The sequence below is a fragment of the Brachycentrus maculatus genome, unplaced genomic scaffold (genome assembly GCF_059751285.1).
Source record: "Brachycentrus maculatus isolate JH-2025_06_01 unplaced genomic scaffold, ASM5975128v1 h1tg000142l, whole genome shotgun sequence".
NCBI classification, from domain to species: Eukaryota; Metazoa; Arthropoda; class Insecta; order Trichoptera; family Brachycentridae; genus Brachycentrus; species Brachycentrus maculatus.
The window spans coordinates 762,501-780,147 of NW_028280895.1; the positions used below are offsets into that span (position 1 = coordinate 762,501).

At 32.4% G+C, this 17,647-nt stretch overlaps 1 protein-coding gene across 10 annotated transcripts in view; it reads left to right on the plus strand.

The window, feature by feature from the left end:
* Window positions 1-17,647, plus strand: part of LOC148308973 (polypyrimidine tract-binding protein 2-like) — a 552,278-nt gene that overhangs the window by 420,537 nt on the left and 114,094 nt on the right. The window lies entirely within an intron of this gene.

Sequence of the window (17,647 nt, forward strand, 5' to 3'; positions counted from 1 at the left end):
AATGTATTGACTCGTTAAAAATTACTAACTGCATTGATGTTTATTTTCTTGCTAAGCAAAAGTGACTTCCTGGACATTTTACATTTTGTTAGTTGGTCACTAGATGGTGTTGATGCCATATATCGGGCAATACTCACCCGATTGTTTTAAATGAAAAATTACTTGTTGTGTTCTACATATTAGAACAATGCCCGGCCACACACATATTTAATGATTTGGAACTAATTGACAAAACATGGTTGGAAAGTTTTGATGCATCCACCGTATAGTCCGGATCTTGCATTGTCTGATTACCATTTGTTTTGGTCTCTGCAATAATCTCTTGATGGTAAAAAATTGGTCCACCGAAGAGCCGCTGAAAATCACTTGGCCGAGTTTTTCAGCGATAAACTACTGAAGTTCTATTCCGATGGAATTAAGAAGCTACCCGAAAAATGGCAAAAGTTCACAAACAATAATGGTCCATTATAACCTTTTCCATTATAATGAATTTTAATATGACCCAATATATATAGAATCAGAAGAAAATATGGTTCAAATATGTACTTGAAAGTGGTTAGGTCATGAGACGGAATAATCGGCGGGTAAAAAGGAGATGCATGAATATTGGAGATTGTTTAAAGAAAGGGAGGTTTGGCATTCTATTATTTCTGCCTACCCCTGCGGAGAAGAGGCGTGATTCTTAGTTGATTAATTAATTAGTTAAAAAATATAACCTCAAGGGTTCTTATGTACGTACATATATGTATATTATATGATAATACTTATATCAATACGATTGTATAGAAATTTAGTAAAAATAATGTCATTTTTATGAATATGGAAGGAGGCAAAGATTATTTGCAAAGACGGATTGGTGTGGTGTTTTATTTTCTCTGCCTACCCCTGCGGGGAAGCGGCGTAAGGATAAGTTAGTTTTAAAATACAAACTCAAGGGTGTTTGCATGTGTTCATTATAATATAAGGCTAATATCTGTGTATACGTAAATCATGCGCTTATACTTATATTAATATTATAGTATGTAAATTTAGCGAGAAGGTTAAAATGTATTGTTTGAAGGGGTAATGGTATTTAAAGAAAGAGTATTTCCCGCGGTGATGAAAAAGAATTTCCCTCCCGTACTTTGTGTCATAAATCAAACAAAAGGTATATTTCCATTTTCACTCTTTTCTCGTGTCCCCGATGAATTTAGATTCCATAATTTTCCGTACCTTTCCAGCGCGACTTCAGTACACGGTGTTCCCAAAAACAATCCGTGTTTATACAGGGATTATTTTAAATATAACGAACCATATTCACTATTGTATAAACATACTTATGAAATATTTTGAGTGAGTCCACAAATCTGGATTATCTCCTCTTATTAAAAAATTAAATATTTTGTCATTTTTTATTTATTTATTCAACAAAATTTCATGTACAGAAAATAAATATGTAGGTACCTACATTGGCGGGCTTATAGCTAAAAAGCTTTATTCTCTAACCAACCAAATACAGACTAGTGATATTGGTGGTAACGTGTGATACCTAATATAGCTGTTTGCAATCAGAGTGTACATAGTGCTTGAACATAAAAGAAAAACATACATAAGACATTTCTGTTGTATCAATTAAGGAAAATCTTTATTAAGTTTTTATTTATGAAAATTAAAAATTGATGATAACAAGGAAGGCAAAAGAAAATGAGAGAAAGAAAGAAGGAAAACTAAGGGATGAGGTTTGATGAACAGTTGGGATTCTACTGACAGATAGTAATGTCTCAGGCGTTTCTTTAAAGATATAAGATTTCAACATAGATGAAGAAAAATATGGGAGTCTGGACATTTACAGGGCTCGCGACCTATCGTAGGCTTGGTTAAGTGATCAATTTATCCACGTGCAACATTCACCAGTTCTACCCATGATCGAAAACCACGTTACTTAATTTTTTTGGAAGCCCCAGATATATTGATCAATCTCGTAACCCAGTACATGTGAATTCATAACAGCCATCTATGTTAGAATGGGGAAAGCTTTTATTATGCACAGACTCTTTTTATTTGTATGCGAGGTCCGAATCCTGGATTATATTCACATAAAAACATGATTAATTTTTTTTATGTAGCTTAAAATTTGACCAATTATTTTACGACATTTTGAGTGTGTCCAATACTGGTTCACAAATCTGAATTATAGCCGTGTAGGAGTTATTTTTTAAGTCTATCTTAGTTTACTGGTCAAATTATAAGCTGAATTAAAAATTGAAAATGATATTCTCTAGCGTTTCTCAAGTATGTGAATATAATCCAGGATTCGGACCTCACATACAAAAGAAAAAGTTTCTGCAAAATAAAAGCTTTCCTCATCCCATCATAGATGTCTGTTGTTAACTCTCGCATACTGTGTTACGAGTTTGCTCAATATATCAAGAATTTGAGTAGCGTGGTTGTCAATCATGTTAAGAATTGGTCAATGTTATACGCGTGTAAAGTGATCGCTTAAACCAGCCCATTACGCTCTGTAAATGCCCAGACTTCCATATTATTCTTCATCTATGTTGAGATGTTAAAATATATTTTTTTTAAATCTTTCACTTATGAATAAAGTATTTTTAATTATTTCGTTGAATTTCAATCTTGCTACGGTTGGGAAATTTTCGATCAATCTGTAGGTACAATTTTTCTGTTTCAATAAACCAAATGTTGAAACCCATGAACGTATGAGAGGGCGCCTGGGGCCAACAGAAGTTCGCGTACCTCCTACACACTCATTCCTACAGAACGCAGGGTTGAAGTTGTTTTTTATTCAAACTTTGAAAAGGTGCTTTTCCAAAATAATTTTATACTTCACCAAATAACTACCATACTGCTTTTTTAAAAAGACTTTATTTCGAAAATGTCCGAATTTTTATAAATATATGAAAAATGCTTGTAAGTTCTTTTAATACTAGAGATTTTTAGCATATCGCTCACTCCTTTCAAGAACGTCGTAAATCAAAAATCGTCATTTTCAGTTGTGCATGTTTTCAGAAAACCCAGAAAATGTAATATATCCCAGCAAAAGCGGCATATTTTTGACATAATATTTTCCCGCTACAGGGCAGAAAGTGTCGATTTTGCATTTTGAAGAAAAGGTATTGTTCAATTATTTTTTTTTGATATAGTAATTATTTTTCAAATGGATAAAAAAAAACATTCAGGTTTTACCTACAAAGATCTGTTGCGCAGTAAAAAGTTCAAAAAGTAGCTCGATATTTATTTTTAATACATTTTATTATATTGCCAAATTTTAAAAACGATCTCCTGAAAAATCAAGTTTTTTGATATATGACGTTGTTGAAAGGAGTGAGAGAAATATTCCTTCATACTGAGATTTCGTGGTGCAACTGTTTTATATAATAAAATAACATATGAAAGGTAAAAAAAGTATGCAAGGCTAAGATCAGCATTATCGATAAAATTATGAAAGGTCTGTTGAAATGGTTTGGACATGTGGATCGAATGAGTTAATATATATATATATATATATATATATATATATATATAAATGTAGGACACGATTCATACGTCACCTCATGAACGAGTACGTGGCAGTATGTATTATCGATTTGAGTAAGTTTTTTTTTGTCAGACCCTTTTAAAAAGTAACAAGATCCTTACTGAATTTGTGTTCATACTGGGTAATGCCTGAAAATATGATTTTCAAATTTTTATGACGCTAACAATTTGACTACTTATTTTTTATCACAACATCTCCAAATCCTTACCGTGTCCTTTTTTGCAAACTAAGCAATGCACAATAAAAACAATATTTAGGAGATTTTAAATCATATAATATAAATCATATTTTTTAAGTCGTATTTTCATATGGTGTACGGAGTGTGTGGAAGTTTTTGGTAAGGGAAGGATAATTAACTATGAGTATTTCAATGTTTTAGAATTTATTAAATAAACCCTGGTGATGACAAGTTTGGACAAAGTGTACCAATAAAAAGTAGTTAAAACAAAGTTGTTTTATTTTATAAAGTTTATAAAATGTGCCACAAAGTATCTGCGAAAAACATTCAAGAAATAAGCATTTTGTTGCCAAAAATATCGATATTGTATTACTAAATTATAAAGGAAATATAATATCTTATATCTCCCTTATTGATTTCAAAAGATTTTTGACATTTTCATTATAATAATTCCTTATATATGCCTAGATGATGGAAATTGAGCAAATAATTTGTTAACATACACAAAAATAAACCTGAGACTCGCTTCAGTAATATGACTCCGACTTATAAAGTTATGGATTCAATTACGACTATTAACTTTTCTCTTCGTTTCATCGCCCAGGTATTATGTATTGATACAAATAATGACATTACGCTTAATAACGAAACATTGAATCTAATAATGAAGCTAAGGGAATCTGATATGCCATATAATATACTATACAACCACAGTATTGAAAGAAAACCTTTTAGAACCGGAAAATTTCATTTTATTTCCCCAGCGAAAAATTTAATTGTCTTGATATTTATAAATATAAAGTGCTATTTAAGTATTTTTGTCATATATTTTTCATCGTCCGCCTCCATAGTGTAATGGTCAGCACGCTCGGCTACCGTTCTGGAGGTCCCGGGTTCGATTCTCAAGGGGGGTAAAATAAATATAATTGATTTTTTCACTGTAATATTTATTCAAAATTACCAAGGACTGGTACCTGAAGCGGAGGGCTGCTCACCTTTCCTTCATGTATAAACGATCAAGATAACACTGCGTTTATATGACACAGTGCCCTATGCACCATTGGGGTGCGGATAAGGGTTCTATTATTATTTTTTTTTTAAATCCTGAAGTATATGTTTAATTGCTGTAAGTTTTTCTTCCTATTGTATAACATCAATACATTTAGTTTTATTTAATTCAATTCAATTCAATTCAATTTATTCAATAATTAATAGTTACATTACAAACAAACATTTAAGGCGTATACATTAAAAAAAAAAAACAAATTAAAAATTACACAAGAAGACTCTTGTTAAATGTGTAGAAGAATCTCGCTTCGGAAAACTTCTTCGGACACATGGAACAGATCAATATCCAATGTGATATTGTTCAACATAGCGGTAGCTCTTCCTACAGGCATAACCATCGGCAGGTTGGTCCTGTGTATAGGAATGTGAAACAATCTATGCCGACGCTGTCTTAGGTAACTATCGGGAACATACAGACCAATGCTCTGGATAATTTCAGGATTATCGATCATACCGCGCAACAATCGATAAAAATGCGTAATCAAATACGCAATTTATATTAAGTTAGGGTTGAAACAGTACTCCTTTATCCAACTCCCTACATAAGTATGCACCTATCTTTCTGAACCTGATTCTAGAATAGCGGACATACTTTCTAAAATGATACTTTTGACACTGGCAAAAACATCTTTTCACTGGGTGACTGCCAACTAATAAAAAAAATAAAAACTCCTGCCTGTTTAATTTTTGATAGTTTTATCGCGTAACACATCTCAGTCTTGCATTCTTTCCTTATATCACCACTTGAACATCTATCATACATCCTTTTGTCACACATATGTAAGAGATTGCATTTCAACTGCATTCAATATAAAAAATATTAATTGTGGTAATATCTATGCATTTATAACTTGAATTTTACTTGGCAAATACCACTATTTCTTTAAAATCTATTGCGACACGTATTTCGGTGCATTCCGCATAATTTTCAAATACCGTGTCGCAATAGATATTGAGAAATAGTGTTATTTACCGAGTTAAACTTAAACTTAATTAAAAATAACTAATTTATGTTGAATAAAAATTCGACGCGTTTTGCGAGTGGAATTTCGTTCTGAATCTGCAGAATGACTCGACCGGAACTTCTTGAAGCTGTCGATGTGTTTTCCGGGTAAAAGAAGATCTTTGAACGCTCTTCCAGTCCCAGATAAGTTGAACTGTGTACATCGCTTTGAAGTTAAGATTTCGAGCAGATTCTGTCCTACCCTCTCGCTCGTGCGACCAATAATGGAGAAAAAACTCAAACAATAACGAGTGGCGGAATGATTCGCGCCCTTTTGTCGAGAAAGAAGCGAAAAGATTGCCAGGAACAAGGAGGAATATTTGCCGAAAACTTTTCCCTTTCACATGGGTCTTTTGTCTCCTTCTCTCCCCTTCTTCCCGCTTCTTCCCGACGCTAAAGTTGGGAAGACAATGTGCTCGATAACGAGTGAATAAAATCTCCCGCAAATTGTGAAGTGGTCGTGTTATATCTGCCTTTATTCCAGCGATGTTTGTTCTGCGGGAAGTGGGAGTCCCGAGGAGTCTTGGGGAGTCCTAGGGGGGCTTTCCCTCGCTGCTAAGGCGACAATTCGGCAACTTTCGCAACTACTTTGCGACGAATTCATTTTAACATACATTAAAATTTATTCGGATGGTTGAGATTCTATGGCTGATGTATTTTACATCTGCGAAAAGTTTGAGTTCGCCTGGAAAAAGTTTGTATGCCTTGCATTTATTCGATGTAAATGTTTCTGTCTCGCTTTTGTTTTCTTTTCTCCTGCCGCAAACTTCGTGTTTGTGTTTAGACAAGTACTTACGTGTGATTTATGGTTTACAGTATAAGGTATTACACACCTACATACGAAGTCTTTCAAAATACACATGTAACTCCATTTTTTCATAATTCCTAACCGTACAAACAACGCACCGACAAATATTCTTTGTAATACTTTGTTCATAAATCTGGGTTTATCCATTTAGGAGTTTTTAGTTGACATCTCAACATACATGAAAAATAATGTGGTATAATTTATATTTGAAGCACTAACTCCGTGATTTTTTATTTTATGATTTAAATGTAACTTGGTTATAAAATCAATTTAAATATTTTATTGTAACATATTTTTAATATCTACTGGTTTTGAAGCTAACCGCTTCTGTATCAAAACTGATTAATCAGTCAATTAGTAGACATTATAATTGAGTTATAATCAAATATTTATTGTGGTTTCAAAACAATGTTATATTTTAATTTTAAAAATGTAGTAGTCTCAATTTTTACGAGGTTTATAACTAAATAATAATTATAATAAAAAAGCTGGATAAAATGATCATTTTATACACGTGTAACAGTCACCATTATACCCATGATCGACAACCATAATACTCAAATTTTTTAAGCTGTAAATATCTTTAATATTGACACCTTCTTTCACATGAGGTTTGAGCATCAACTATGGTTGTGTTAAGTTAGATTTTTATCTAGCAGAGAACTTAATGAAATATATATTACATTTTCCCCGAATTATATAATGGAGACGCCATGATTTTTTTTCACTTAAAATTTGACAAGTTAATGTATTTACAAAATATTTTATACAGAAAAATAAACCATATTTTAAAATATAAAAAAAATATAAATAATAAAAATAATCTTATGTTTTGTTTAAAGGTAAAAATTCCCAAAATATTGTGAAATTCAATACGATTGGATTATTTTTCTAAATAGTTTATTTCATGCACCTGATTCGATGTAATTTTGATGACTTTTGACTAAAATCATGCAAACTTAGTTGAATTTTTTTATAAAGGTTATTTTTATATTTTAAAAAAAATATTTATATGTATTAGGGTAAAAATCCTGAGAGGCAAAAACTAAAATAAAATATTATAACCAATAATTCATGTTTTAAATTTAGTAATCCTAAAAGCATTGTTTTATTTTCTTCTCAGATCATTTTATAAAACCTCCAAAGGTTTCTTTGATGTATCCCTCTTTCCTTTGGCAGCACTTATGCTTATTTATGCTCCATCTTCATGTCAAGATAATAGCTTTTCTGAATACATTTCCTAGTATCGAGTATTATTGTGTCAATATAGTGCGATATCGTCTGTCGACAACTCGTCTAGCGGGCACAATATCGGGTCCTTTTTCGCGGAAACAGACGATTGACGACGTACAAGAAAAATAGGAGAAAAGCGACGCTAAATGCCGGATTTACATAACAGTTAGACCATAAATCACGCTGCCTAAAAGCAAAGTTTTGTATCAATTTGGTATTATAATACCCGGGACGGGTTATTTCCTTCCACACTCTCTCTGTGGCTGACTTCACGAGCTACCGTATGTGCGAAGAAAAACCCAGTAGTTACAACGTACGTCTTCAAATTTCATATTGTTTTTTGACATCTCAACATAGATGAAGAAGAAAAAGATTTTTTTATTTTATTGATTTGGCGTTTAATTTGTAGAACTCCATTTTAATTTATGTATTAATTTCAAATCAAACACAGATTTTTTAAGACATAAGGACCGTAGTCCATTTGATTTTCACATTCGTTTGACAATGCCCTAACAAGGCGAAACAATTGTCACAATATAATTTTTTTATGTGTTTTTGTTAATAAAATACAACTTAGTAGACTCAAAAAATCTGTGTTTGATTTAAAATTAATGCATAAAAAAAGAATATGAATGTCTGGGCATTTGCGGGCCTTATGAATGAGTTTCTGATCAATAAAAAACGGGCTTATTAATGAGTTTCTTTCATCTCACCATAGATCACCTAGATGTCTCTAGTGAAATTATAGTGAATTCAAGCAAATTTATTTCAAACGAAGTTTGAAAATGCCATAACTAGACGAAACACAATATTAATTTCTATGTGTTTTTTTAAATAAAATACAACTTAGTAGAGTCAAAAATTAATGTTTGATTTAAAAATTAATACATAAATTACTTGCAATTTCAATTATCTGAATTTCAGATGTCTCGATTTAAATTTATCATTCGACCCCTGATTTTTCAGTTGTTGATATACTGTAACTGTCAATACACATTGAGCTCAAACGTCTGCTTCGCATTATTCAACTAAAAATAAAACGTAAGTACTGTAAATAAAAGGTGGAGTTTACTGTTCAGTGTGTTAAAATTTGAGTTGGCGAACAAAGCGTGTTTTATGGTGTTGCATTATTTAGTTGGTGTAATTTAAATTTACCCTTGAAAAGTCACAACCCTTGTTGGAGGACGTGGAAGGGTGAAAGTACTGGAAAGGTTGGCAACTATCGGCTAAATAATTAACTAACCGTAGTCGCCTATTCCTTTAGCGCTTTTGTGCGTATTCGCAATCGCCATTAAAATGTGACCTTGTAAATAAAATAATTTATCAATTCAAATAAGACCCATCCTCATCCCCCTGTATACTGCTATCATTAAGATAAAGTCATACTCTTTTAGTAAATTACTGATGCTCAGGGCCCACTCGTTCTCTCCTTTTAACAACGTCACATGGGTACCAAAAAACTTGATTTTTCAGGAGATCGTTTTTAAAGTTTAAAAATATTATAAAATGTATTAAAAATAAATATCAAGCTACTTATTGAACTTTTTACTGTGCACCATATCTTTTTAGGTAAAACCTGAATGTTTTGTCTCCATTTGAAAGATATTGAGTATATTTTAAAAAATAATTAAACAAAACCTTTTTTTCAAAATGTAAAAAAATATTCTGCCCTGTATCGGGTAAATATTAATTTTAAAATATGCCGCTTTTGCTGGGATATAGTACATTTTCTGGACATTCCGAAAACATGCACATCTGAAAATTTACGATTTTCGATATATGACGTTGTTGAAAGGAGTGAGCGATGTGTCAAAAATTCCTAAGCAATCATAGCCGCCCTCATACAAACACCCAGCTGTTATCTTCCTTTATTACAAACATATTCGAATATTACCTTAAACAATTATTACACTTTATAGTGATGTGACTAGCGGATTCCGTTACTCTCAATGATGGATTCTGCAGTCATACTGTCACATTTTTTCTTGATCAATACCACTTTTTCATAAAATCTATTGTGATACATGTATTGCATCGATACTTGGTAAATACCACTATTTTATAATATATTTCGTGATACATTGTTTCGATGCATTGTTAACTTTGTGGTATGGTAATATAACACTCTCCTTATCATTCATCGTTCACTTTGTGTAATATCACTTTTAAAAAAAACTACACAAGTCTACATTCGACCTGATTATTCCGAAACCGGTATTCATGAAGTAGTGTTTTTTTAAGCGCTTTTACAAAAAGTGAACCTAGATTGATAATAATAAAACCCTTATCCGCACCCCGATGGTGCATAGGGCACTGTGTCTTATAAACGCAGTGTTATCATGATCGTTTTACACATGAAGGAAAGGTGATCAGCCCTCCGCTTCAGGTACCAGTCCATGGTAATATTGAATAAATATTACAGTGAAAAAATTACTTATATTTATTTTTACCCCCCTTGGGAATCGAACCCGGGACCTCCAGAACGGTAGCCGAGCGTGCTGACCATTACACTACGGAGGCGGACAAAATCGTAGATTGATAAGGGAGTGTTTTTTTTATCCACCTTTAACTCCAAATTTCACTCCCTTACTAGGGTTAGAACTTTATCATGTAGAGCTTTATTGTAAAAGAAAAACACTTTTTTTTAGCACTTGAATTTATTTTATTATGACGACTAGTTTCGGAAGCTAAGCTTCCATATTCAGGTCTAAATATAAACTTATATTTATATTTATTTAAACTTATATTTATTCAGTTTAAATTTAGATTTGAAGATGGAAGCATAGCTTCCAAAACTAGTCTTCATAATAAAATTAACTCAAGTGCTTAAAAAAACAAGTCTTTATCTTTTACAATTTCATTTTGTCCTTACCACAAAGTGAATGCTTAAACAATTAATGAAATAGAGCTTTATTCATTATATGCATAAGATGTTGCTATAATTTCTTGTCCCGGACTCTTGCAAAAACCGTAGGTAATCTATTGTTTAAATAATAATAATAAAACCCTTATCCGCACCCCAATGGTGCATAGGGGACTGCTTCGTATAAACGCAGTGTTATCTTGATCGCTTACACACGAAGGAAAGGTGATCAGCCCTCCATTTCAGGTACCAGTCCATGGTAATATTGAATAAATATTACTGTGAAAAAATCACTTATATTTATTTGACACCCCCTGGTAATCGAACCCGGGACCTCCAGAACAGTAGCCGAGCGTGCTGACAATTACACTACGGAGACAGACATTTTTTTTAATAACTAAAAACGTACGTGTTTAGTATGACAGGACGGCGGTATTGTATCCGCGCGTGATGGCCATAGTGTTGACACGCGTAATCCCGCCAGAACGTCTATCTGCCCACCGGGCTGAGCCGTCATTTGTCATGACGGCGGACGCAAAGCTCGGAGTTTTCCTAACAATGACTGATTGTCCCGACCCCGAGTTGTTTTCCGACCAGCCGGTCGTTCCCGAGTCTTTGTACCGTTTTTACTTTCTTCATTTTCACCTCCGCACACCTCTGTTTTCCTGTTTTTGTTTACACCCCCTCTATTTGACGGATTACGCTAATGTGCGTATTTTTAAGGCGTTATTGAAAGCTGCTTTCGGTTTTAAAAATATGATGGAAGTTTATTTATATTACAGGCACAAACAACGTGAATCGTGAATTTTGAGATGACAATTGATATTTAAATTTGCTTAGATGGTCATCTGGAGTGTCCCTTAGAGATAAAATAAGGACATTTTGTGTATCAAAATCATTTTTAACATTATGAAATGGTAATATAACATAATAATATCATAAATCCCTTACCGCACCCCAATGGTGCATAGGGCACTGCTTCATATAAACGCAATGTTATCTCGATCGATTACACATGAAGGAAAGGTGTTCAGCCCTCCACTTCAGGTACCAGTCCAGTGTAATATTGAATAAATATCAGAGTGAAAAAATCACTTATATTTATTAAACCCCTCCGAGAATCGAACCCGGGACCTCCAGAACGGTAGGTGAGCATGCTGACCATTACACTACGGAGGCGGACAAAATATAACACTCTCTTTATATTATTTTTTGACATCTCATCAAAGAAGAAGAAGAATATGGAAGTCTGAGCATTTACTTGGTTAAGTGATCAATTTAAACACGTGTAACATTCACCAATTCTACCCATGATGGACAACCACACTATTCAAATTCTCGGAAGTTCTATATGTATGATCCTATTTCGAAACATTGTTCTTCAATCACTAGAACTTCATTTAAGACATCTATTGGTGAGATTACTGTAGTATTAAAGTGGTCTTACATAAAGTGAACGATTAATGATAAGGATAGTGTTTTGAATATCGAAAGCATTAACTTTGTGGATCATATTGATAAAATAATTCGAGAAATAAAAATATTTTGTGTTTTGATCCACTCACATTTTTACTAACCAACTAGTTTCGGCAACAACCTGTTGCCCTCTTCAGGGTTTTATTTATGACTCATTTAATTTATGCGTCATAAATTAAACCCTGAAGATGGAAACAGGTTGTTGCCGAAACTAGTTGGTTAGTTAAAATGTGAGTGGATCAAAACACAAAGTATTTTTATTTCTCGAAATAATATAGATAAGGATAGTGTTATAAAATAAAGAGTTCACGCATTCGGGAAAGCCTGGGTGTAACTGATATCAATAGTAAGGTAGAGAAAACGTATTTGAGATGGTATGGGCACATAGGATGTAAAAAACCTCAACATATTGTAAAACATCTCCATTGATCTTCCTCGAAAGACTGTTGGTAAAGCATACAAATTTCTACGTTATTTACACAACAAGGTAAGGGTGGAAAACCATGATTTTACATAATCTTATAACAATATGAATTTAAGTATTAAATAATAAAGTACTTAAATTTATCAAAGTTAGTATTGTCAGAAAAATTGCACAAAATCATGGTTTTCAACTCTTGTCTTGTTGTGTATAAAACATATTTGAATTCTGTCTAGCCTGGAGTACAATGTTTGTGCTCATAATTTATTAAATATACTCGTAATATATATAAATGTTTTTAAATGCGTTTATTGATTTGGCGTTCAATTTGTAGAACTAAAATCGTTACCATTGTTTCGCTTTGTTAGGGCATTTTCCAACCCCTGTCATTATCATTTGTCATGTCAAACAATTGTCAAGAATTTTATTTTTATGTATTTTTAAAAACAACAATACACAACTTAGTAGACTGTAAATATTAATATTTGATTTTAATTGTATTTTATGCTTTAAAATGCATATTGGATAAACGCCTTTTAGTTGTAATTAGCTGTATGAAATGTTTAACGGTTAATGTTCTGTCGACAAGGAAATATTTAACAAGTACCTACCGTGTTTAAAACGAAAACTCGGCAAAATCACCCTCTTCAATTAGGTATTAATTTTTAAAATTTTCTCTCGCAAAGTGTGACGATATCGCTTCGGCATTAAATATAAAGGGTGGAAAGAGGGGTGATAAAAGTGCCCACCCCTTGCACGAAATTGCCCTCACCGCAAATGACGAATATTATATTACTATTCCTGGCTGTATCCCGTTGTTTGAGCGAACAGGTGTTTTCTTTTCGTGCCAGACATTAAGACGCCGTCAAACGCAGTATGCTGGCAAGTTCAGAGAGTAGGCCTGAGCCAAAACGAGTGTTTTATTGCGACATAAAAATATCTCCGTGCCTCGTTAAAATCTATCGGAGAGAGGATGCTCGCTGACATTGTGAGCCCCGCTAAATAAATTCCCCTAGCATTTCCATAACTAAATACATGACGCGAGGAAATTAAGCGTAAAATTCCGGTTAATTGTGTCGTTTTACGGTATTTTTGATTACCTCATTTTGGTTTTATATCGAGAACGGAATAGAATATCCAATTTTGCCCAAATTGAATATTTAATGTCAAGGGGGGTTCTGTTATAATTCTCGGCGGCAAATACATAATATTTCACATTTCACTTTTTAATATTTTCCCCGTAATTATAAGAGCTTTTTTAAATGGAATATTTATACATTTATGCCATCAAACTCCCAAAGTTTACTAATTCTGCAAATTCAACTATTTTTCTTTACAACATTTTGAGTGTGTCCAAATCCTTATTCAAAAGTCTGGGTATCTCCGCTCAGGAATTATTTCTACAATTGTAAAAAAATAAAATAAAATAAATCTTAAAAAAATACAGTTGAAAAATTACTGCTATGTGAAAAAACCTAAATGTCTGAATAAGTTTAATTATTTTATTTATAATACATTCAAAATGTTGTGAATGAAATAATCAAGTCAATTTATAAGCTACATAAAAAATATAAAATCAAAGGTTTTTAGATTTTCCCAGGATGTAAAAAAATCCGGTGAAAATCTTGCAAACATCTAAATAAAAAACTTTTTCAAACCAACATAAAAAGATCTAGTAAACTCACATTTATAGTGTCATGATATCAATAATATCTGCAGATCTATGTTGAGATTCAAAAATATAAAAATTCATCTACCCTAGCCAACATTTATAAGTAAAAATTACCTATTTATTACCTTTTCTTAGAGAGTGAGTGGGAATTTTTCTCATCGATGTTGAGATGTCAAAAATGTCAAAAAAAATCTTCCCTTCCTTATTTCTTATCCCTTATCCGCACTAATGGAGCATAGAGCACTGCATAGTATGGAACAAGCGTTATCTTGTTCGTTAAATATACGAAACGTGGTGATCAGTCTTGCGCTTATGGTACCAGTCCAAGGTCATATTACATAAATATTAAACTGAAAAATCACTAATATTTATTTTAGTATTCAATTTATCTTCTAGCCAATATTTCAAAATAAAAGGTACCTATTAATTTATTGTTCTTGGACAGTGAAGGGGAATTTTTCTGATAATGCTGAGATGTCAAAAATGTAAAAATCTTCTTCCCTCCCTTATCCCTTATCCACACTACTGGTGCATAGGGCACTGCATAGTATAGAAGCAGCGTAATCTTGATCGCCAACATTTATCAATCAAAGGTAAAATCTAATGAACAGGTATTCATTAATTTTTCTTGGACGGCTAAGGGGAATTTTTCTTATAGTTGTTAAGATATCATAAAAAAAAAATCTTCAAAGTTTTCACATTTATTTCTATGATAAAAAATAATCTTTTGTGTGTTAACATTATTCAAAATATATTGTAATAAATAAGGGTGTTTGCTAAAGTCGGGTAATATAATTGTCAAGCTGAATAATCGTTTTTTTCCCCAAACATATTCGTCGCGACATCCCCGTACGTGTATATCATTCTACCCACAACCTACGTTTCATCGCCGAGAACCTTTTTTATTTCAATTTATTTTTCATAAAAATGTAATAGGAATTTGATGTGTGTAGTGTCCTCGACCGCTAGGCGGGGTGTGTTTTACGTCTTCACCCCTTCGAAGACGTGCGGGGGAAATATTTACATTTACAAGGGTTACATAATAGAGTTGTCGTCGTACGCGATCGACTTGTTTCGAATCGGCAACCATTATTTAGAACTTATCTATTTGTATAATAAAAATGTAACTCTGTTTTTAAATCACTGTAAAAATTTTATTATAACTTAATTATAATGTCTACCGGTTTCGAAGCTAACCGCTTCTTTATCAAGTCTGATTATTTTTTCTGTATTAATGAGTCTTGATAAAGAAGCGGTTAGTTTCGAAACCGGTAGACATTATAATTAAGTTATTATAAAATATATATAGTGATTTTAAAACAAAGTTACTTTTTTATTATAAAATGGAAAATCGCAAATTTAATGCTTCAAATATAAATTAAATTTATGTATTTGCATTATGTTTTGACACCTCAACATTGATTTAATCATTAATTATTTTTTTCTTTTATGTTCAAAACAATTTACATCAACTATTACATTAAAAATATATTTAAAAAGTTATTACATACACAGACACACACATACATATACATACGAGTATATACCTACATGGCTGTGTATGGACAGGTAGAAAAAAAAAATATAATAATCAGATAGAGAGTAGCATGTGGACATAACCGAGAATAACACCAGAAGTAATATTTTCCGCTTAAAGATACAGCCGTCATAGGCTGGTTTAAGTGATCATACGTGTAACATTCACCAATTCTACCAATGATTGACAACCACACTACTGAAATTCTTGGAACTTCTAAACATATTGATCAAACTCGAAACAAGCTTTTTATTAAGCAAAAACTCTTTCATTTGTATGTGAGGACCAAATCCTGAATTATGTTCACATACTTGAGAAATGCTAGAAAATCCCCTTTTAATTTTTTTTATTTAAGCTTATAATATGACCATATTTAATTATATATTTGCGTTTTCCTACAAAATGAATGGATGTTTTCCTTCAGTCTAATACGTTTTCCCGTTATTTAAAAAAACAGTTTAATGTGCGTATTTCAAAAAACAACACAACTTTTTAAAAACTTTTAAAATACGTATTTTTATTAATATTTTACGAAATAAAATAAATTAAAAGCTTATTTCAATGACTTTTATTTGAAACACTGGAAATTTTCGTGATATATGTAATCGTAATTATGTTTAATAAAACTCAAACCTTCTGCTAAAAAGTTTTCAAATGAAATTCAAATGTTTTGAATATTGAAAGCATTAACTTTGTGGATCATCTTGATATATTATTTCGAGAAATAAAAATACTTTGTGTTCTGATCCACTCACATTTTTATTTAACCAACTAGTTTCGGCAACAACCTGTTGCCCTCTTCAGGGTTAATTTATTACTTCAAATGATTTGAAATTCAAATGATTTATGTGAAGTACATATATATCGCCCACACCTTTCAACAACGTCATATATCAAAAATCTTCAATTTTCATTTGTGCATGTTTTAGGAATGCCCAAAAAATGTTCCATATCCCAGCAAAAGCGTCATATTTACCCGATATTTTACACTGAATATTTACCCGATAATGTTCCATATCCCAGCAAAAGCGTCATATTTACCCGATATTTTACACTTAATATTTACCCGATAGGGCAGAAAGTGTTGTTTTTGCATTTTGAAGAAAAGGTATCGTTTAATTATTTCTTTTAAATGTACTTAATATTATATAAATTGTGAAAAAAAACTTCAGGTTTTACCTTAAAAGATCTGTTGCATGAAAAAAGGTCAATAAGTGGCTTGACATTTATTTTTAATACATTTAATTATATTTTTAAACTTTAAAAACGATCTCCTGAAAAATCATGTTTTTTTATATGTGACGTTGTTGAAAGGAGAAAGCGATATGAGGAGATCAGAAGAGACGAAGACATATTCGGTAGTCCAAACTTAAAACACAGTAAAGGACTTTTTATTAAACTTTTTGCATTTTTGGACTTAGTAGAATCTACTTAGTCCTAAAATGCAAAAACGTCTTTAAAAACAATGTCCCTTACTGTGTTTTGAGTTTGGACATCCATATTGGTATGGCGTTCTACTCTCTTTCTCTGCCTGTTAGTTTTTAAAAGGGTATTGCGACTCGCAGCCCTTGCAATAATGACGCCCTAACGACTGCACGGCGCGGGGTAGTGTGGGCGCCGTATTAGCTACCTGTTGTGCGCCGGGCCGCATTAGGCAGGAAGACGGATGTGCCCGCATCAGGTGCCAGCCACGCCACATTATTATTTCCTCCTCTCCTCCTGTTCTCCTATGTGTTCGCAACGGATTTGTTTTACATTGTGTTCGCATTTCGGTGGGAGAAAACATTTAATTTTCGCTCATATTGCCGCTTTGCGTACACCAGAGATAATAACGTACATATTACTTTTGA